Here is a 22,369-nt window from a genome sequence, read left to right on the forward strand (position 1 = left end):
ACGGGGAGGGGTGGGTGGGTGGGTAAAATTTAAAGCGGCGACTGATCATGATAAGATGATCTGCAGGGAGTCTGTGACGTCACACGTTCAAGCTGCAAGCGATGACCATATCATATGCGTAAATGTCCCTAAGGGTTGAAGGATTATTTTAATGGCAGAAATATTTAGCTTTGATAAACTGATTTAACTTTGATGAGTTATATACAATTAATTCAGTAAATAAAAACAAAAGATCTAGCGGATTAGAACCCGGGATCTGCGGTTCACAAGCGCGGTACTGAATTATGATTATTTGAAGAAAAAAAATGATCGACTTCGTAAAGCATCTTGTGACATTGTGTCTTAAAAAGTATTTACGCCCTGATGAAATGAGCGACCTAAAATATATGAATTTGTTTTGTTTTGTTTTGTTTGTGTTTCAAATATTCAAATATTATATAGCTTCTGAAGATTTTAAAATGAAAGCACTTAAGCTATATTGAACGTTTTTCTTATTTTACTTATATATATATATATATATATATATATATATATATATATATATATATATATATATATATATATATATATATATATATATATATATATATATATATATATATGAGTATGAAGCAGGAGATCTGAGTCTTGTAAACATCTTCTCATACAGTCCTACTGGCTTCCGAAGATAAAAAAATCAACACTTTCTGACTAATTGTCATTCAATAGTTGCATAACCAAAGTATATATTGCCTGAAAACATTACAAAATAAAAAAAATTAGCAGAAAACTATACGTACGAGGGTCAATCACAAAATACGCAGACAATGTGGCTTAACTAACAGATTAATTTATGCAACAATACTTATCAATATACGAAGTTTCATTCTATTTGATGAAAAGGTATTTTTTGTTACTCGATTTGAAATCAACTTGTTTTGTCAAGACGGCGCACGGTAACGTTGAAAACATAACGTCAAGATGACGCACGCACATTTAATAGAAATGTGCAATCTTTATATCACCCAAGTCGTTTGTGCTTTTTACCATACAATTTAAATCGGCACTATTTCGCTTGACTTTTAGTTTGTTCACATTTTTTCGAAAATCATAAGTTAGTTCCTCGAAGTTTTCTCATTTTTACCGCATGCCTTGTTGTTTACAGCATTGAAATTAAGAATCAAATAATTACAGATATTCTACTCTCTTTCGTATTGTTTGATGTTCAAAATACATTTTCCACAACCCCACAAAATGTGTTAGAGTTAAACACAAATGGCAAATAATATTTGACTTTTTTTTCTACCATTGAGTATTTTTACAATTTTTATCGGCTTTTTCCCAAGTTAAGATCCATACTCTTTATATATCCCTTTCATTTCGCCATGACGTCCGGCGACGTCAATGTATTTAGTCAATTTTAAAGAGGACTGAATGTCTTTACTTACTGATATCTGTTCAACAAATATACATATCCCATCATTATTTAGTACATAGAATATCATACAATTTTTATGATTTTAGGTTTCAATATTAGTTGGTTTTAAGCCCAATTTATGGAGATATTACTTTCATCATAAAATGATTTATTGTTAACACAACACAAAGTTTGACCAAGTGTCATGACCTCTTTTTTGCTGGATTAGATTCTAAATAATTCTTAGAAATAAGAAATGTATGATTTTTCTTTTTTTTTTTAATTATTTGAAACGATTAGTTTTATTATGTGTACTGAATTAAGTAATATTGTGACGTTAAATAACGCGGCTATGGCAAACGTCTTCGTATTTTTTTTTATTGACCATCGAATATATAGAAATTATACGTACATAACTGGAAAAAATGCTTTGCAGTTGGAATTAATGATAATGTTACCTACCATCAACTTAAGAATTTATTCATTTTGAGAGATCTAAACGCATATACCAAGTATCTATATTTCCATGCAAGATGTACATTGTTATTTTCAGATGAGTAATGGTATGGATATCTAATTATCCGAACACAACAAAATACTTACTGTTCAACTTTATTTAATATTGATTATTTTTTTTTTCGTATTTTAGTTTATATTGTAAATCCTCAATTCTGGATCTGTAGTTGAATTATTCAATTATATTGATTTAAATAACTTTTAATTCATTTTATTAAAGTATTCTAAATAACCGTGCGATTTAGCAAATGAATTGAGTAACTGGTTTGAGTGTGTGTTTGTACTTAGGGGTCTTATTTATTTATATAATCCTCGAAATTACGACCCAGTGCAGCTGATATCAATTATACCAAGGATTCAGCGTTATTTATTCACAAAACCCTGCGACAGTTCCGTTTGCTCATTTTCCAAAGTAATGTATACGAATCTCATGGCTATCAAAAAGCATTCTTTTTGTTGTCATTATAAACCCATATTCTCCTGACTTGAAAAGTCAAATGATGTCTTTCAACCATGCAAACTTTTTATTCACATTAGTAAGGCTATCTTGTAAGGTTTGGGATATGTAATGGAAGCTTCATGATCTTTTGTAATGTCCCATTGTCCATTTGTATAGGGTATTACCTAAAAGCTTTTAGAAAAACAAAAAGAAATCCAAACGCCTTATTACTGAACACATGAATATTGTTTAATGTTTTTACAACTGCATTTATACATGAATCTTCTGCATTTCATATAATTGTTTAAATAAATTATCAATAATAGAAAATTAGAATCAATAACACATTGTTTATCCTACCAAAGTACTGTTGAGTAATATGATGTAGGAAATCGTTAAATGAATATATAATTGGCTTGTTGCTGCATTTTTAATATAATGTTTCGTAATACTACTCTTGCGGTCTATCCACACAGTGATTGAATTTATGTTGCCGAGGTTTGTTTCCTATTTAAAGGGAAGCAAAATAAATGAAATTATTGAAAGTAGCAAGAATTTAACGATTATCTCTTTGTTCATCATTATTTGTATAATACGCAAATAGTGGCTGTATTAATTATGAAATACGTTGTATGTTGCTTTGTAGAAGCCCGTATAATAATAATATCACGTACTTGTCCAAGAAAATGTTTATGTCACTTTCGAACTTACGATATCTGTGAGTATTTGATAAAGTTTAAGAATACTTTTGATATTTTTTTAATGAAAGTGATCATTTTGACTTTCATATATTATTCTTGATAATTTACATCTTATTACTTGTCTATTCAATATCATATTAATTACATATAATGAAAGTTTGAAAGCTTTTAAATATGACGAATACTACACACACAATATATATATATATATATATATATATATATATATATATATATATATATATATATATATATATATATATATATATATATATATATATATATATATATATATATAGTAACACTCAGTTTTTAGCAAACTCCGAGGGACCAGTGGAATTACTTCTTTATATCCGTAATTCGTTATATCCGTATAACGAATTCACTATAGCGAATTCACTATATACATGTTGTATTCTTTCACTAGACTATACTATTTGTTAATTATGGCTTAAAATAAAAAAATATTACTTTGATACCTTGAATAATCAGATTGTGAATTGAAAAATATTTATGAAATAAATTTATTCAAAGTATTTGGTTTAATGCTAATGCAAACTTTTTTTTAACTGTTAAGAAATTCGTTATAAAAGTGTTGAATTTCGTTATTATTCAATTCTACGGGATTCATAATCAATTCGCTATATCCGTAAATTCGTTATATCCGAATTCGTTATAACGGTTTTGTAAAGAATTTTACCGGGGACTAAAAAAAAATAGCTATATCCGAGTTCGTACTAAACGAGTTTTAGTGTATATAGCTACATGCAGTATAATTTAAATTCGACTTTAATATTAATATTGTTCTTGTATATAACTTCAAAACATAATTTTCTTTAGGTATATACAGGGGAATCCGTTTGAGTGTAGTTGTGATTTGGAATCGTTTACGGTGTTTGTGCAGACAAAGGGACTGGTGCTAACCTACACTAGCCAACCCAAGTGCAACTCTCCAGCTCATTTAAAAGGAGTGCCGATCATAGAAGTTTCTTTCAAAGATATGGGCTGTAGTACAACATATGGCAAGTACAGTGCGAAAACATGTCTACTGTAATGTTTATAATTTTACTTTCCATTGCATGTGGTGTATTATTTTGCAGTTTAATGATTAATATTGTTTTTAATTTTTAACAGCATACATTTTGTTTTAATCACCAAGAATTGTAAATTACTGTGTATATATATACACTTAATTTGATATTTAAAATTTAAGTGTAACGGTTTTTCAAGTTACAAATAAAATAATCAGTGTATAATTCGTGAGTTCGCTTAGGTTTCCTTCCTAAGAATCAAGTAAGAATTAAAAGCAACACTTACGTTGTCGAATTCTCGTCAGCAGACGACGCTACGGAACATAAACAATGTATGCTAGAAAACCAAACCAAATCCGGTTACCTAAAATCAAACCGGATTGTATACTTGTATAATATTTTCCTCGGGCCTATCTGGGCTATATGATTAGAAATACAATCAAAGAATCAAGATACAAAATCACTCTATAACCAACTAGCTGTAGACTTTGGATTTAAACAAACAATTCTGTTTGCTACCACAGTCAACGACAGCCACCTATCAAATCACTATAGAAATATAATACCCGGTCAGCTGAAAGTCACCAAGACACTTATTAAGTCACAAAGACACTATGAAGTCACCAAGACACAAGCTACAGAAACAAGGTTAAGAACTGAGTGGTCTAGCTAACAATTCTGTTGCTTTCCGACACAGCTCAAATCCCTGTTCTGTAGAACTCTAACCGAAGAGATTCACCAGAAGACTGTTCGAGTCGTTCACCGGCAGAAGACTGACTAAGAATGATAGGGTGGCTGTATATATACCCTGCAAGTTCTCACTGATTGGTCTAATCATGCATCATTTCTATTGGGTATACTGATTATCACTGATTGGTCAAAAATGGAGGCAACTGATTGGTTAAACACAGGATACATTTCATTCCGGAAGTAAAATCATAACATTACCCACGCCTTCGAAAAAAATATGCGTCCTCGCATTCCAAAATAAAACATAAGTGTCATTGAAAATATTTATTAAATACTGATATGATAACAGTGATTGTTTAAAGGTGCCTCCTACTAAACATTCGTAATCTTTAGTAATAGTTAAAACTGTTTTAGTCACTTTGGTGTGCCTTGGGAAATCTGTCTGAACAGAAGTACAATGGTCATTTCATTGTAGACTCTTCCCTGAGAGTTAGCTTAACTTAAGGCATGATCTACAAAGCATAGAACTAGAATGAACAGTAGTCATCAAGATAAGCTGGTCGTTTTGTACGTCTTTTACTTGTTGTCATGTCACTGTCACGTTTCTCGTCGTCAATCTGGTTGGAAGCGGCTGCTTCCTGCTTATTAGAGGCAACTTCTTTATATTGCTCTCCTCTCAAAACTTGTTTCACAACTGGTCGGATTCGATCAGTATGTATGACCTAATGTGTTCCTCTGGCACCACCATTGACTTTGTATGTTACGTTCGAACATTTTTCAATCACCTCAAAGGGACCCTGCCAGTAAGAAAAGTACTTAGGCGATGTTCCTGCTTTTCGCCTTGGAAAATACACATAAACTTTATCGCCTTTATTAAATGATTGCCAATTGAGTTTCCTGTCGTGGTACCATTTCTGCCTTTGTATATTGTCGTTCATCAATTTTCTCACGATGGTATGGGCCTCTTCTAGTTTTTCCTGCAGTTCCCAAACCCATCTGTTTTGAGAAATTCTTTTCATGGATGATGGCATCTCATAAACAATATCAAGAGGTGTAGCAACTTCTCGACCTAACATCATCATGTTTGGTGTCGTGCATGTAGTTTCGTGGACAGCTGATCTGTAGGCCATCATTACGTATGGAAGGTGATCGTCCCAGTCATTGTGATGTTCATCAACATATGCAGATAACATATTGGCGAGAGTTTTATTAAATCTCTCAACCATACCATCCGATTGAGGGTGGTAAGGGGTTGTATGAGTTTTCTTGATGTTAAATAATCTGCACATTTCTGAAAACAATTGGCTTTCGAATTGAACGCCCTGATCAGAATGGATCACACTGGGTGTCCCATATCTTGTAATGACTTCTTCCGCAATTATTTGAGCAACAGTTGCTGCCTCCATATTCGCCATTGGAAAACTTTCCGTCCATTTTGTAAAGTAATCCGATACAACTAGTATATATCGGTTACTTTTGTTTGACAATGGAAGTTCAACCAATATATTTGTAGCGATACGTTCTAAGGGGGTACCGCATGTGACAAGTTGCATTGGCGCCTTCTTATTCGTTGTTGGTGCCTTGCGTCGTTGGCATTTCTCACAACCAGCAATGTACTGTTTCACGTCTTTCTGCAATCCAGGCCAGTAAAATTTTAATTTCACCTTTTCTAAAGTTTTTCTAAAACCTAAATGAGCAGAAGTTTGTTCGTCATGAAATTGACTAAGCACAGTTCGGCGCTCACTGTATGGCAACACACAACTGATACAAAACTTTCCCATTTTTGCAAGTTTTCTTTCTAAACAAAACATCATCTCTAATCTCAAGAGCATCCCAATGTGCGCAAATGCCTTTACCAAATTGACTATAGCTAGATAGCTCTTTAGAGTTTGGTTTTGTGCCCGAAGCAACCCACTTTGACACCTGAGCTATATCAGTGTCAACTGCTTGTTTGTCCTTCAACGAATCATCATCTTTAGATGGTGGGCATGAAATAGAATTCACCATACTCTTTTCTTCAGTGCAACACGTTTTTCTACAGGGTATTCTGCTAAGTGCGTCTGCATTTTTATGCTTGTTACCCGCTCTATGTTCAATGATAATTTGAAAATTACTCAGACTTTCAAACCATCTGGCAAGTTGACCCTCCGGATTTTTGCAGTTCAATAGCCACTTTAGAGAGCTGTGATCTGTTCTCACTAGAAATTCTTTACCATACAGATAGTGTTTGTAATATTTGGTAAAGTAGACGACAGCTAAAAGTTCCTTCCTTGTGACGCAGTACTTGCGTTCTGCTTTTGACAATGTTTGACTAGCGTATGCAATTACCCTCTCCATACCATATTTTGTACCTGGGAAAGAACTGCTCCAATTGCCACATCACTCGCATCTGTGTCCAGTATAAATGGTTTTGAAAAATCAGAATGCGCAAGAACTGGTGCTGAGATGAGTGCTCGTCGTAATGAATCAAACGAATCTTGACATGGTTTGGTCCACACACATTTTGTTCCCTTTTCCGTCAGTCTATTCAAGGGTTTTGCTATTGTAGCAAAGTTTGGTATGAAACGTCTGTAATAGCTACAGAGCCATAAAACACTCTTTACTTCAGTAAGGTTTACGGGGATTGACCAATCTTCTACCGCTGAAATCTTCGATGGGTCTGTACTGATCCCATTTTCAGAAACTACATGACCAAGGAACTGTACAGTTTTGTGAAACAGATGACATTTCTTCGCCTTTAGTTTTAAATTTGATGACAATAACCTATCACATACTTGTTTGAGGTTGTCTAACATGTTCGCAAATGTTTTCCAAATAACAATAATGTCATCAAGGTAAACTAAACATATCTGCCATTGCAAACCGCTCAATACTGTCTCCATCAGCCTTTCAAAGGTTGCCGGGGCGTTGCATAGGCCAAATGGCATTACGTTAAAGTGAAATAAACCCCTCTTTGTTGCAAAGGCAGTTTTCAGTTTGTCAGACTCATCCATTTTAACCTGCCAGTAACCTGAACACAAATCAAGGGTTGAAAACCACTTTGAACATGAAAGACTGTCTAAAGAGTCATCAATTCTAGGCAGTGGATAGGCATCTTTGACAGTGGTGGCATTTAATCGCCTGTAGTCCACACAGAAGCGCAATGATCCATCTTTTTTCTTTGCCAGAACCACTCCTGAAGCCCAGGGACTTGCTGACTTTTCTATTATGTTTTTATTCAGCATTTCATCTATTTGCTTGTTTATTTCACTCTCCAAGTGATAGGGAACACGTCTAGGGGGTTCCTTCAAAGGTCTAGCATCTTGCGTGTCGATAGTGTGTTTTACTATTGATGTGCGTCCAAGATCTGCGTCTGATTTCGCAAATACCTCAGCGTATTCGATTAAAAATTTCTTTAAAGCATATACTTCCTTTGTTTTTAGATGCACCGTTGACCTACCAAAGAGGTCCTGCAAATGTGTTGGTAAATCGTCACAGACCTTTTCTTTAGGTTGAGAGGAATCAATCACTGATTCAACATTACTTAAATTGGCAATAAATGTGCCAGGGTAGATTATCTGGTTGTCTTCGGAAAGGTTCATTATTCTCACGGGGATCTCACCATTTTTCAAGTAGCCAATTGACCTTGCTACTAAAGCTTTTCCAGATTTAACAAATTTTTCAGCTGGTTCCACTAAGCCCAATATTTTTGTGTTCTGATGGCTCTCAGGGAACCCCGTAACACAACAATAAGTAACGACTTCGCTTCTTGGAGGTATCGCTACTGTTTCTTTGGCTGCTATTCTAAAACAGCCTGTCTTGCCAACAAATTCAACTTTGTAGCACATGTCCTGCACATTGAAATACCCATTTGGTACATCAACAGTACATTTGTATTTTTTCATGAAATCCAATCCTATGACCCCATCAACAGATAAGTCCGTAACAATAACTTCCTGGGTGTAAGTTGTATCGCCCATATTGATGTTTATCAATGTTTTCCCTAAAACTGTAAGGTTTGTTCCACTTGCTGATGAAACTACTTGATCAGTGTGAAACAATACAGGTTTTCATTTGATGGTTTCATATACTTTACTTGATAACACAGACAATGTAGCCCCTGTGTCAACCAACAAATTTGTGTTAACACTATGTACGAGTGTTTTTACATACATGCCAGCTTCGGGATCATTTTGATGAATCCCAACTTGAGCACACCTAGACCCGATGCTCTTAAATGAGTTCTGTACAGGACGTCTTTTACCATAGGTATTGTTTAGTCTCTGAGACGATTGTGATCGAGAACTTCTGTCATATCCAGCAATATTATCATTTCCATGTGGACACTCTGCTTGTAAATTGTGGGTTTTTAAATTTAAAACCCCTGTTTATAAGATATCCATACTTACCTGCATCAACTATTTGCAATGTGCCCGGGCTCATACGATCATGCTCGAACATTAAAAACATTAGAGTTATCTGCCCCTACTTGGAACTCTCCTTTACTACTTCCGTTCAGTTTATGTGAGGGACGACACCCTAATTTATCCACCTCCATATAACCTTAGAAGGGGAGGTGGGCGGGAATGCAGGTAAGTATGGATATCTTATAAACAGGGGTTTTACATTTAAAAACCCACAGTTTATTTCAATATCCATACTTACCTGCATCAACTATTTGCAATAAATAGAATTTGTAGAACACAAGACAAGGGAGGAGGGAAGGTTATACAAGTAATTAAATTAATTACTCACCAACTGCTTATTTCCTCCTCTTTTTCTTCGCCCAATGAGCTGTCTCCAACACTGATGCTCTGGCGAAGCTGTCCTCTGAGCCCACATCCTTCAGATAAAAGGTAGTGAAAGTTGTCTCTGAGGCCCAATGTGCTGCTTGAATAATCTCTTGAAGAGAGGCACCATTAAACAAGGCCCATGAGGTAGCAAGACGTCGAGTGTCATGAGCCCTAACATCACCCAATGTCAAATCTGGTGAGTCATTGTAAACCTGCTGAATCAGGGACACAATCCATCTGGAAAGTGTAGACTTAGTTGCCGCTTTGTGCATACCCGATTGGTATGTAATAAAGAGATTTTCAGTCATCTGACGTAAATCTTTAGTCCTCTTTAAATATTCCTCCAAACATCTGCATGGACACAACAACAAGTCCTTCTCATCTGTGGCTAAACGGTTAAATCTAGGAATGAACATAGGCTTCCAAGCCTTGTTTGCCCTCTGAGTCTTTGCTAAAAACTGTAAATCTGGAAGGAGACGTATCCCTGCTCTTTCAATTCGCAAATTATTGGTATTAACTGAAAGAGCCTGAAGTTTACTAACTCTAGCTGCTGTTGCCATTGCAAGTAAGAAAACTGTTTTCCAGGTAAGATATTTCAAATTACATGCTGCTAATGGCTCGAATGGAGATTCGCATAAAGCTAACAAGACGGACGGCAAGTCCCAGTTAGGTAATAAAGGTTTAACACATGGGTTACTATTAAAAATGCCTTTTATCAAGCTTGAAAGGTCTGTGTTAGAACTGACTGATCTTCCTCTCCATCCTGCATGAACAGTAGCTATGGCTGCTCTATACCCGGCTACAGTATTTGCCTTGCAACCTCTCTCTTCATGCAAATAAATGAAAAAATTAGCTAACTCTTCTACAGAGGCTGAATATGGACAAATATGCCGTCTATTACACCAGCTTCTGTAAATTGCAATTCTTGCTTGGTACATCCTCTGTGTTGAGGCTCTTCTTGCCTGTTTAATGTACTCCTTAGCTTTTGAAGAAAACTTTCTCTTACTGGAGGAAGACTGGAAATTTTCCATACCACCAGATTTAGAGACTCGGGATCGGCATGCCTTATCTGACCCTTCTTTTGAGTCAGCATGTCTTCCGTGATTGGTAGTTTTCTTGGAATGTCTACCAGAAGATCCAACAGGATTGGATACCAGGGGTATCAATACTGGCGGGGGAAACGCATATGCAAACATTCCTTTCCAAGGTACACTGAGTGCATCTACTGCCCAAGCCAACTGATCCGGAAAGGGGGAGCAGAACACTGGCAACTTCTTGTTCTCCCTCGTTGCAAACAGGTCTATGTTCGGAGTGGAGAACCTCAGAAAAATCTGGTTCACTAACTCTTGTTTCAGACTCCACTCTGTTATCCGAACTCCCTGTCGACCCCTTGACAGATCGTCTGCTAACACATTCTTTTTCCCTGGTATGTGAACAGCTCGTATTACAATCTTCCTGATTGTGCACCAGTTGAATATCTCCCAAACCAGGCAACACAGTTGAAAGGACTTTGTTCCCCCTTCCCTGTTGACATATGACACTACTGTCGAGTTGTCGCATCTCAACAAAACTCTCTTGTTCAGTAGTATGCTTTCGAAATGAATCAGAGCTAATTGAACTGCTTGCATTTCTAACCAGTTTATGTGGCAATCTCTCTCCCTGGTACTCCAGACACCCGAGATCTGATGATCTTCCAGGTGAGCTCCCCAGCCTTGTGTTGAAGTATCTGTCCACAATGTCACACTGTGTGGCTGCTTCTCTTGTAGGGACACTCCCTGAAAAATGTTCTCTGCTTGTCTCCACCATTCCAGATGGTGCAGTAATGTATCCTTCACTGGTATAGACTGCATTAAACTGTCTTTGTGTGGGCGCCAAAAAGACAACAGGTAAAACTGTATTGGGCGCATATGTAATCTGGCAAAAGGGATCAAATCGATGACTGATGCCATTAACCCCAGTAGTCGTAAAACCTTCTGAGCTACCACACACTTCATTTCTGAAATAGTAGCTATCTCCTCTACTATTTTCTGAAACCTCTCCTCTGAAGGAAGGACCAGACCCCTTCTTGTGTTGAACACTGACCCCAGATAAAGTACAACTTGTGACGGGGTCATGTTCGACTTCTGTACATTGACAATAAGACCCAAATTGTGGATTAACTGAAGGGTCTCTTCTAATTGCCTCAACAGTAATGTCCTGTCTTGACTCTTGATCAGCCAATCGTCCAAGTACATGAAAACTTGAATCTGCCTCTTTCTGAGGTAACTCCCAATGACTGCCATCAGTTTGGTAAAAATTCTCGGCGCTATTGCCAACCCGAATGGCATTGCCTTGAATTGGTAATGCTGACCCTGCCAACAAAATCTCAGAAATTTGCGATCTGCTGGAAACATGGCTACGTGAAGGTAAGCATCCTTTAGATCTAGAGATAGTGCCCAATCTCCGGGGTCTATGGCTCTCACTATGCTTCTTAATGTCTCCATTTTGAAATGAGGTACTTTTAGGTATGTATTCAGAACTCTGAGATTCAGAATAGGTCGAAATCCTCCGTCCTTCTTTGGGACTAGGAAGAAAGTGCTGTAAAATCCCTGGCCTATCTGGTCTGACGGGACTGGTTCTATTGCATTTTTTTCTAATAAGCTTAGAACCTCTTCTGATATAAATTGTTGCTTCTTTGCATCTATAATAACTGTAGTTCTTGTTCCGCTTTCTGCCGGTAACTCTTTGAACTGAAGACGAAGTCCTTCCTGGACAATGTTCAATACCCATTTGTCGTTGGTAATCATTTTCCAACTGTCCACAAAATTTGGTAATCTTGCCCCTACCTGGGGAGAAACCCTGGCTAACTTCCTGGTTTGCCTGCAAGGTTCTACTGGCAGTGATTCCGTACTTAATACTTGGGGGCTCGAAACCCCAACTGATTATTATCAGACTTCTTCGGAGCTGCTGCTGACTTGTCATGATAATTATTTCTCTTCTTAAAGTTCCTGTTTTCAGTACCCTTACTGCCTGTTCTCTTAGGAACCTTAGATGCACTTGCTTCATTCAGTCTTGCATCTCCTCTCTGATCAAACTTGCGCTTCTTGGAAGCTGCATAATTATCCTTACCCCTTAAATGTTGGGTCTCTTTCGCATCTCTTATGTTTTCTGCACTAGAATGCAATACATCAAAATACTTTCCTAGGAAAAGATCAGAGCCAATTGTTGACAAATTCTGTAAATTTGACTCAGTAGCCTTATTCTTGAAGGCCATGTCCTGCAAATACAGACTTCGTCTGGCTCCTACGGCTGTTACAATAACTCTCGATGTTACATCAGCCATTGAATTAAACAACTGCACAAGAGCTTGCAAAGCCTCAGTCATATCTTCATCAGACGGAACTGTATCCAAGTAAGACGTAATCATTGATCCGTAAGATATTTGTCTTAACAACAGTCTCGCACTCATATCTACTTTGCGAAACTCTGAATTATAAGCAGCATTATGCTTGTCGCTAAATCTGAAACGACCCTTGGCATTTCCTGTCTGACCCTTACCCGACTGAGTCTTGCTATCTGTAATGCCCTCTTCAATATTAGAGTCGAGACTTGGCACTTTACAGAATTTTGCAAAATGATCAGCTGCTACGGCATATTTTTCATCATCTCTAGCTCTGAAAGCACGGATTTTGCCTCTACTCTGCCATTCTTTATCTACATTCATGAAGGCTTGAATAGAAGATCCCTCCAACGGAGGCCTAATCTTAGAAGACTCCTTGTTGCACTGTAAATGTTGCGATACATACGAGGCATACTCCTGTTCTGGCTTATCGGCCTCTAAAGGAACTTTCAGATCTGATGCCATTTTTGTTATAAAGTTCTTCCAAGAACCTGAGCCTTCTACAGATGCAATTGTAGATTCGGTCTCATCACACTTGTCATTCGACTGAGATCTCGAATCATCCAAGGACTGATCATCATCATCTACAAACTGATCGTCTCTGGCATCTGCAAGATCCAGAACGTCAGGGCTAACTGACCTCGTTTCTCTCTCAAATCTGTTAAACCGTCTGTTACTTGCATTTCTATTTGTATCTGCATTCACAGACTCACCTGTGGTTTTAGAACCAGTAGAAGTCACGCCAGGAGAAACGTTCTGTTGAGTCATGAGCTTTATTCTGCTGTCAATAAAAGCATTAAATGCTTGCTCTGACCAATTCATAAAATTCGGTTGTGCACTCGGAGGTGCTACCGGAACGAATGGCATCTGCGCTTGGCCGTTCAGAGACGTCAATTGTGCAGGATTAATGGACACAAAAGCTGTGTGCGGGTTCCATTGTCCGCTCGGAGGCAAGGACTGAACTTGTGAGGCCCTTATTTGTCTGCTCGGAGGCGGTGTTGGCCGAGTTCTGTCTCCCATGCCGCTCGGAGACGGCGACGACATAATATTCTCACCAACCGTCGGCTGTTCTCTCATCTCGCTAGATGCCGCGGTTTCTCCAGGCTTGTTTGTCTTCGCTAAGGCCTTATCCACCATCTTGGTATACGCGGTCCATCGCCCCGGCGTCCAGGCCTTACAAATTTCACAAGTAAATACTTCGGTACACAATCTGTGACGAAAACACTCTGGGTGATCGTCTATAACGTTCATTTCCCGCGAACACTGTGAACACTTCTTGTAATTATCCATATTTAATACTTTACACGACCGTAGGTTACGAAAAGAACAATAAATAAAATTTATTGTCTGACCACGCTACAAAAAACCGCCAAACATGGCGTTGCCCGAACATAAACTGAACGGAAGTAGTAAAGGAGAGTTCCAAGTAGGGGCAGATAACTCTAATGTTTTTAATGTTCGAGCATGATCGTAGGAGCCCGGGCACATTGCAAATAGTTGATGCAGGTAAGTATGGATATTGAAATAAACGATACTTTGATCCACATACATAACAGTTTCTGTTGCCAACAGGATTGGTTTTTTTTTATATTTGTGGACTTTTGGGACATGTTTGACTTCATTGCATTAACTTCTTGTCGGAGGTTTACTATTTCGTTCTTAAGTTCTTCAAAAAGCTTATTTGAAGGAGAATCTGTAGATGTCACTTGAACACTTTCAGACTTATTTGTTTGCAATGGTCTTAAATGAGACTCGGCTTCTAGCATTTTACGATCTGATTTTACAAATGCTTCTAATTCTACAGCATGCCGAATCGCATCATTGAGGTTTAATGGCCTTGCTTGTTTTACCCGTAACCTCATATCGGAGTCTATAAGAGCATCTATGAATTGCTCCTTTGCCAACGTTTCTCTAACATCTCCTGGAGCTGTAGGATAAGCTAGGTTAGTTAGCCTTCTAATTGACTGTCCGAGCTCTGGCAAAGTTTCTGCTGCTCTCTGTTTGCGTTCCCTCAATTGGGTTCTATAGAGATCGTTTTGATTTGAGGGTGAGAATCTTTCTTCAAGGGCAATCACTAAAAGTGCATAATCGTGTTTCTGAGCGTAAGGCAAATTTCCTAAAACACCCAGAGCCTGACCACTCAATGAAACTGCTAAATAAAGTCCCTTTTCTCGCTTATTCCAATTATTAAGCATGGCACATGCATCAAAATGCGACCGATAATCCAACCAGTATCCTGTGCCATCAAATGTTGCAGGTTTGATATGTGACTTTTTATCTCCTAAGTCTCTCGTATTCTTATTTTCATGAACTGCATTAAGCCAACCAGATTTTCTACGATGTGTAATGTTAATTTCTGGTTCGTTTTGTGATAATGGGGTCGACGCAAAATGATCTTGGTCGTATTTGTCATATGGCTACTCTGCACCCGGCATCAACTCATCTTGCCACGATACTTTTGCAGTAGGGCGTGTTTTAGGCTTTACATCGCCGTGATAGTCTATAACTGAAGAATCTGACACAAATCCCGAATCTCGTGGTTTGTTATTCGTTTGTGGCTCAGGAGTGTCAGAGTTAACTTTATCCATAGCACTAGCATTATGAATATTGAAACTTTCATCTTTTAACTCTTGAAGTTTGTGTTCAATAAAAGATATCTCTTTGTCTATGTCGTCTATGTTAGTCATAGCTATGTTTTAGATAATGGCACAATAAAATATCATAAACAATCGTCGATAAAAGTAAAACAATTACATGGACTTTATTCAACAAATTATTCAACCTCTTAACTTCACTAGCATAAAAACATCGAATAAACTGAAATTTACTTCATATCTATTACACGTCGATCAATACGTTTGAAATAAAACAAGAGATTTTACTTGATTCACAAACACCGCTGCCACCAAATTTGTAACGGTTTTTCAAGTTACAAATAAAATAATCAGTTTATAATTCGTGAGTTCGCTTAGGTTTCCTTCCTAAGAATCAAGTAAGAATTAAAAGCAACACTTACGTTGTCGATTTCTCGTCAGCAGACGACGCTACGGAACATAAACAATGTATGCTAGAAAACCAAACCAAATCTGGTTACCTAAAATCAAACCGGATTGTATACTTGTATTATATTTTCTCGGGCCTATCTGGGCTATATGATTAGAAATACAATCAAAGAATCAAGATACAAAATCACTCTATAACCAACTAGCTGTAGACTTTGGATTTAAACAAACAATTCTGTTTGCTACCACAGTCAACGACAGCCACCTATCAAATCACTATAGAAATATAATACCCGGTCAGCTGAAAGTCACCAAGACACTTATTAAGTCACAAAGACACTATGAAGTCACCAAGACACAAGCTACAGAAACAAGGTTAAGAACAGAGTGGTCTAGCTAACAATTCTGTTGCTTTCCGACACAGCTCAAATCCCTGTTCTGTAGAACTCTAACCGAAGAGATTCACCAGAAGACTGTTCGAGTCGTTCACCGGCAGAAGACTGACTAAGAATGATAGGGTGGCTGTATATATACCCTGCAAGTTCTCACTGATTGGTCTAATCATGCATCATTTCTATTGGGTATACTGATTATCACTGATTGATCACAAATGGAGGCAACTGATTGGTTAAACACAGGATACATTTCAATCCGGAAGTAAAACATAATATATTACATAAGTATATATGAACATTTATTGTAACCTTGGTTTCATAAAAACCTATCAAACAGCATCAGAGCGATAACATTTGTGCTTATTGAATCGTAAAGAAGAGGTTTTCATCACTAAATCAATGGAAAAGAAACATTAACATATCAATATTTTGTTTTCGACAGATTGGTAATCGCCTACGATCTTCTTTCTCTTTCATTTTTATATAATTCATCATTATTTAAAAAAAAAAAGCATTTTGTAACATTTATAATTGTAGAAACAACGATTTCTATACGCAAGACCACTGATTTTAAGAGTTCGAAGCAGACAGTACATTCGACACCTATGAAGAGCGATCAACACACGTCTGGTATTTCTCTTATAATATTTATTAATGAATAGCATGGCTTAAAAATATCTCTTGGGTGTATGTGCAGTTTCTAAAAAGTCTCATAATTACAACAGTTTTCATGAAAGTATGGTGTTCCGATGGGGCCACTTCGACCTTCGCACTTTCGCCTTTAGGTCGAGGTGCGAGAGTGCGAAGGCGAAAGTGCTAAGGTGCAACGCGCAGGAGCGAAAGTGCGAAGATGCGACGGCGAAGCGCGAAGATGCGAAGGCGAAAGTGCGAAGTTGCGAGGGCGAAGAAGCGATACTACTATCGCACCTTCGCTACGCAACTTCGCACTCTCGCCTTCGCATCTTCGCACTTTCGCCTTCGCCTTTTTTATAATTGTGGAGTTCTCTATCGTTTAAAGACAATTTTAGCAGTATAAAAGAACATCTGAGGCAGACGATGAACTTTTTAGAATTTTTTTTAACAGCATGCGCAGATCCATAACCTTTTCAAGGGGGATGGGTGGATGGATAATTATTTTTGTCAGGGGTGGGGGAGGGTTCCGAGACATATTTTGGAGATTTTATTATATATAATTAATAAAATTAGATTTTCCGGGGGATGAGATCCGGACCCTCTCTTCCCCTTTACTGCATGTGTGAAGTTATTAATATATAATTTTCCGGGGGGCGGTCCCCCTCTCCCCCTCTAGATCCATACATCAGCAAGGAGTGTCGCATAATGAAATTAGAATGTTCCTGTGCTTGATCCATGGTAAACAGACAGCTGGTAAGTGACAGGAGTCTGGAAGTGCATATGTATACATTATGGCGGACATTACATTTTATATGGAGTATATAATGATTAGACAAAGCCAGCACTGGTAAACATATATGTCACATATACACATTAAAATATTTATAAACATTCATAGTAAGCACAATGGCCTAGCGCATGCGTACCAATGATATCATGGATTAATCGGAACACCTTGGCGAGTACGGTGTCTGCATCAAATTGTATGTAATCGACCGATACTTTCTGAATGCTATCAAAAAAGGCGAAAGTGCGAAGTTACGAAGGCGAGAGTGCGAAGTTGTGAAGGCGAAGGAGCGATAGTAGTATCGCTCCTTCGCCTTCGCACTTTCGCCATCACATCTTCGCGCTTCGCCGTCGCATCTTCGCACTTTCGTTCCTTCGCCGTCGCACTCTCGCACTTTCGCCTTCGCAACTTCGCACTCTCGCATCTTCGACCTAAAGGCGAAAGTGCGAAGGTCGAAGTGGCCCCATCGGAACACCATATGAAAGTCATGATTAAGAATCTTGGGAAAATCGAACGCATGACGTGTTGCTGAGCTTTACTTAGTTTGCTATAAAATATGTGAAATATTTATTGAAACATGCATGACAAATACGGAGATTTTGTCACTGCTGCTTCGAAAAAAACTTTGAAGCAGTATAAGAAACCGAGGGTTGATTTTTCAAAAAGTGTACACTTTGTTCAGTGGATCTAAACAATACAGGTATGTAACATATTATCTTTTTTTTTAAACCGACCGAAAAAGTTGACGCTTTGCCCGCTTAGCCAGACCAACAAGATAATCACTACAGTACATCGTGTTCTTTATGTAACGGTTTTAACAGTTTAAATAGTAGTGTATTAATCTCTTGAGCATAATTTCGTCGAATTCCGAGAATACCTGGATCCTAGCTTTGTCTATTCGCAATTAGAAAAAGGTCCAAAAGTACAGGAGACGCACCATGTGTTGGGATTTTACAGGATATACAGGTAAACGTTAAGGTAGGAACATTTCTATGCTAACGTATGTTATGGAACTCCAATATCAAGATTCAATGTACATGAAACAAAATCGTTTTCTATATATTTTAATTCCACTACCAAGCATATCAATTGTTTACAATGCATAATTCTACAGAACAAAATGGATCTCTGAAAGTCAATTATATATAGCTACAAAACCTCTACATATCGTCTTGCAGAATAAAAGTTTATGAACTGTCTTCAAACTAAAACGTTCTGCTTAAAAATATTTCTATTTAAATTCAGCTTTTGAAAATTGCATAGAGTTGCATGTAAATCTACGTGAACCTGAATAACTGTAAAGGAAACGAAATTAATCTTTATGAATATTGATTGATTTTATTTCGGCACTATTGCAATTTAAAGGATGTTGCAATTTATGAGGACGACTGATGGATTCTAGTAAAACAAGAGGACATCAATATTTAAGTTTGTTATATAAATGAAAATAAAAAATACATAACTATACATTGTACATTGTCCATGGTTGAGATGCTTTCTACTTTATTTTATTTTCTTGCAGTCTAACCCGAGTTCCTCTCCGGTTTCATTCAGATTCATTCACAGGCGTGTTCGACAATAATTTTGATATAATGTTTTGGTTGTTTGGAATGCATGCTGACTTTGAAAACTGCATTATCATTAGACCATAATTTTAATAACAGAAGGATTTGGTGGTCAATTAGAAAATCAAAAAATCTACAAGGTTATTTCATTTTTGACAGAATTGATGACTGACATCACGACTTGACACTCCCTAGATAGGTAAGTGTAAGAAAAAGGAAAGACAACAAAATATATGAAAAAACAACTTATAAGTCGTATTGGAATGACTCAAGACAAGATCACATATGTCTTCGTTATATCTTGGTAAATGACGGTATGCCTTATGAATATAAAGAGCTAATCAGTTACCTATCTATTCAGAAGTGCTCGAGATTTATGTAAACCATTTCTACACACCATTTTTGTATTAGTACAATAATTTTCACTGCAAAACTGTACTTTTTAAAGATCAAATCGATTTACGTGGTTTGAAATAAAACAATAACAGCAAGTAGCTTATGCATGGGCCACATCGTTCAAACAAACAAGAACGTCTTTTTGACCCCAGTGTTTTGCTGCATGTGACTGTGGTGATTGCAGGTTGTAATTTAATATTAAACTGAAATATAATCATACCAAATATACCTCACTCTTGCTTTAAAGCATTGTTACAAATTATAAATGAAAACTAATATTTTCTTCAAATATATATATATATATATATATATATATATATATATATATATATATATATATATATATATATATATATATATATATATATATATCTATATTTATATCTATCTATCTATCTTTTTTCTTTATGGTTATGATTCAAGTACTAAAATGAAAGATTAAATGATTGGATACTAAAGAGAAAATAATAAATTAATATTTCTATATCTTAATATCATATTTGTTTATACAAGTGTAAAATATCCCATGCAATCACACAGCGCATTGCTGACATATACTGTCATAAAATAAGATTCGATGACAAAACTCTGAAAATTATTGACTGACATTGTGAGTCAAGCATTTTTTCCGAATGAACCAATTCAGGCCGCGGTTTTACAAACAGGCTGATATTAGTCTCCTTTCGTACAAAATACCACAGGACGAAAAACCATCTTTAAGCAAGTCCTTAAAGGTGGCTTAAAGGTGACTTAAAGGGGCTTAAAGGCTATACAACCTTTAAGCCGCCTTTAAGTCACCTTTAAGCAAGTGCTTATAGGTCCTTAATGTCCAAACTTCTTTAAGCCACCTTTAAGCCACCTTTAAGCATCTTTAAGTAGCATTTACGCTCTCTTTACACTGCCTTTACACTGTCTTTAAGTGGCCTTTAAGTTAATATTGATCAAGCTGAACAATAAAAAAAATATATTAAATGCAAAAGCTCTTTTATAGAGATGGGAGGGGGTCATCCGAGTGATGATATAATTTCCAAGGAAGGGGGGGTGTTCCAGGCGGTTTTAATCGTCGCTCCATTAAACACAGATCGCTATTATCAGCACCGCTCCGATGGACACAGATTGCCGTTATAAAATTCTTCATAATTTTTGGGGGGTTTCAAAATTATTGTAGGGATGAGCGCAGTCTCTGTGTCTTAATATGTGCATAAAACTAATTAAAGTATGTTTGTTTCCTATTATAAATTAATCGGTAAAAAATCTCTCTCTCTCTCTCTCTCTCTCTCTCTCTCTCTCTCTCTCTCTCAGTTCATCCGGTTATTAAACAAAATAAAGATAATGAACCAAAAATGCATGATTTAATTTGTTAATCGGTTTAAGGTTTGTATTTTTTTTTTCAATTTTCATTATTTCTATCTCTAGATCTGCTAGATACATGTTAAAGATGAAAAGACTCTCAACTGCCTTTGTTATATCGGGCAGGATATTACTGCTTTGTTTGTCTAGACATAGTTTTGTTCGTTTGTGTATATCTAATTAGAGTCTATTATTTGTCCAACTTAAGAAAACCCCTGGAACTAACACAGAATATACAAGATATACACAACAGTTGTGTCGTGTGCCCAGGTGCATGTTTGTGTATATCAAATTAAAGTCTATTGTTTGTCCAACTTAAGAAAACCACTGGAACTAACACAGAATATACAAGATATACACAACAGGTGTGTCGTGTGCCCAGGTGCACGTTAGGGTTTCTAAAGGCGTTGAATCTTACTATGTACGAGTATACGATAAGTCTAATGAATAAAAGTTAATTTACATTTGTAATTTATTTTCAAAGTATTATTTCCTAGCTCTGGGTTTCAAAGATGTTACGTCTACACATTAACGATACATGTTTGTAAGAGTAAAATCTTGAGGCTAATTAATTAATGTACCGGTGATCATAAATAGGGGTTGATTATTTAAATATATGTATAAGGGTAAATATGTCAAATATACCCGGCCTGGCACATCATACAATTGTATGTACAAGTCATTTGCAATTGCCACATGCAGTAAATACGTCACCGGTAATTGGTAATTTTGTTTGTTATAGAATTGATAGTTTATAAATCATGTACATACAATTACATATAAATATCTAAACATATTGGAACGGCGCCGCGATCATGAAAACCGGGAAATTGCGGGAAATTGAACAAATACCCTAATAGTATCAATGCATTTGATAAAAGAAATGATTTCATTTTCTTTCTTACATTTTTATAGCTATAAATAAGATGAACGTATATCTACTCGGTTTAAATTTATTAACTACATATAAGAAAACCTACTATAGTGAACCTAACGGTTTCCATTTAGGTATAATATATTTTTGTTCACTGAAGACCAAGTTCCGTATTTCATTCTAAATACATGCATTCATGTAATTTATAAATTAGATATAATTGATTGTTACAAACTGAATGGTTTGTCAAAATCTTTTCAAGTAAACACATTCAATACAGTGATTCAATATCCACTGATATATAGGATATAAAAACGCTCATATATATGTAAGTTGTCGTGGCGCAGAGGATGTGTGGTGATGCTAGTAAACTAAGGGTCCCGGGTTCAATTCTCGCCGTGGCCGGTTTTTTTTATGTTTTTTTTTTCATTTTTCTTTCTAGA

At 36.6% G+C, this 22,369-nt stretch overlaps 1 protein-coding gene across 3 annotated transcripts in view; it reads left to right on the forward strand.

The window, feature by feature from the left end:
- The window catches only part of LOC105328619 (A disintegrin and metalloproteinase with thrombospondin motifs 15-like), a 141,526-nt gene that overhangs the window by 109,305 nt on the left and 9,852 nt on the right, over positions 1 to 22,369 (forward strand). The window lies entirely within an intron of this gene.

The sequence above is a fragment of the Magallana gigas genome, chromosome 8 (assembly GCF_963853765.1).
Source record: "Magallana gigas chromosome 8, xbMagGiga1.1, whole genome shotgun sequence".
NCBI lineage: Eukaryota > Metazoa > Mollusca > Bivalvia > Ostreida > Ostreidae > Magallana > Magallana gigas.